Source organism: Alligator sinensis, unplaced genomic scaffold, assembly GCF_000455745.1.
Source record: "Alligator sinensis unplaced genomic scaffold, ASM45574v1 scaffold1230_1, whole genome shotgun sequence".
Taxonomy (NCBI): Eukaryota; Metazoa; Chordata; order Crocodylia; family Alligatoridae; genus Alligator; species Alligator sinensis.
In genome coordinates, this window is record NW_005842675.1 from 10,079 (window position 1) to 12,560 (window position 2,482).

Sequence of the window (2,482 nt, forward strand, 5' to 3'; positions counted from 1 at the left end):
GAGAGGCTGATCAGACCCCTGTTGCCTTCTTGATATTCACGCTGGGTCCAATAGGCTCCGCAGCGCTTAGAGATCTTCACGAGACGTGAAGTCTCCTCCTCCTGGTGTTCGTGGAGTCCTCCAACTTGGGCGGAAACCACTCAAGCCTTTTATACGGCTAGCAAGCCAATCGCTAGCCGCCACGTGTGAATAATTTCACGCAAGCCAATAATGGGGCTCGAATTATAATACAAATGGGGGGAACTCTTTGCAAAGTGCATTTCTGTGCTGCAAAGAAGAAATGCACACTGCAAAGAAAGCTACAAATAGGCGGGAAAATAATTCAGTGGTGCCAAAGCGCGCACACAACAAAATCACACCTTTGGGTTGTGACACCCTGAATCAGCCAAATCTGAATCCAAAGCAAATGCTAGCCACTTTGCACAGGCCTAATTGATAAGTCTCAAAGCACTTGAACAACCTTGTTTTGCAGATGTGACTTACTCCAGGTCAACTGGTAGTATAATGACAGAGCCAGGGACAGAACCAGGTCTCCTAAGTCCCGGTCCTGTGTTGTGTTGTCTTGGCCACTTCCTTTCTATTGTGCTTCAGGACCCCAAATGGCAGATTGAATTCACTTTGCTGCCAGCACTGGATTTAAGGCAGCATGAGAAGTAAGCCATGGTGCCGGTGCTGTGGGAAGCCAGTCTGGCAGAAGTTATGCATGTTGTGCCTCTGATCTCTATAGGGTTTAATGCTTTTATTCATGGTTGTGCAGCACATACCTGTGTTTAATCATGTTTCTTTATGCAGCCGGCTAAGAGCGTGGACCCTGCAGCTTAACTTGTGCCTCTGGCTGACCTGGTTCTTTCCCTCACAGCTGGTTTGCCCATGCTTATGGCTGACTGCAAGAGTACTCACCGCATAGTAAAGTGTTGGGAGGCCACTGGAAGTTTTGGGTAGTTAGGTGCCTGACAAGCTAAAGTAAACTTTATTTTGAGAGAAATGTGCAAAATAGGATGAATTGCAGCAGGTTTGATGCTATGTTAGCAGTTTCAAGGAGGGTCAGATTGCGGGGGGAGAAAGGTGGGGCAAGGAATGAAAGAACTGCCAGAAGGTGTATTTCTGCTTTTTCCTTTGAAATTAGTTTCAGTTATGGCTATGGGTAATTTTATTTAGGGCATGAACTTCTGAAATAATAAAATTGTGACTTAACTTTTTGGTTAAGGGCTAATATTTATTGTTTTGGGGAAGGGAAAAGGGTAGAGTAAAAAATAAAACTATTAGTGCTAAAAATGTTGAAAACCAAGGACACTACACTTCTAAATATCAGCCTCAAATGTAATTGTAACCCTGATTTTATCTTGCCCGCTGTGTATGTATTATATTCATCCCTAAAGACATAACCACCAGCAATAAAATAAAATATTTTTAAAGCAGTGACTTTATGGTTTCTGTTCCTAAGGTAAACAATGTTTTAAAGTCTTGTAAATGGATTTGAATAACCAAGCACCCACTACTACCTTGGTTGCATTTCAGATATAGGCCACAGGCTCCACAGTAAAAAAGGATCAGGTTCCTCACTGCTGCTGCCTTCAGCAGGCACCTACTAAAGGCAGAAGCGGGAAGAGGCCGGATCTTTTGTGTTTTTTTTCTGTGGAGTCTGCCCGCCTTTCCTGCAGTCGGGGAGTGAGCTGCCGGTGGGCCAAGCAGCCCTTAAGCTGCAGGGGGCCCTGGTCCGTCCCTCCACAGTGGCTGTACATGTATGTGTTTCTTTGAAAGTGGATTGGGCTGGATCTACCTTAACAAACATGTTTAGCTGAGACCCAGCCTCAAGGTGCTGTTGTAATATAAGTCTGTAGTAAAATTTTAACTTTTATTATTCACACATACATTCTCATCCAAAGTATTAACAAAGTGCCTTCAAAATCTGATACACACTGAAAAAAGTCTGTTTTGTTTGGTCAGCTTTACCATTATTTGCATTTATTTTGCTCACACTCAAAAAATGATAATTTATATTATAGTATCTACTTGATCCTGATACAAGGTTTGCCATATTTTTCCCCATAAGGATCACCCTACTCTATTTCCCTGTGCCACTAATTTTGGGGGAATCAGTCTTTTTCTAAAACTGAGCTGCTGCAGCAGCAAACGAAAAGATGCAGCTGTATTAAGATATTTTATGTATACAAAAGCTCCTCTCACCATCCTGACCTGATGAAGAAAGTCTTGCCTTTGAAAGTTTGTCTAATTTTACCCCAACCATCCAGTTGGTCCTGTTAAAGATATCATCTGAAAAAATCTACAACATCACTGTAACACAGGTGGGCAATTATTTGGCTTCCACTGGCCACATAAGCAGTTCTGAGGAGCTGTCGCAAGCTGGTCAGCACCACCCCCCTGCAACAGCCCAGAGCCCACACACCCTGTGGCTGCTCCCCACCACTGCCACAAGCTCCCAGCAACCAGGGTTCAAATTACTGGTAGGGCTTGCGGGGGC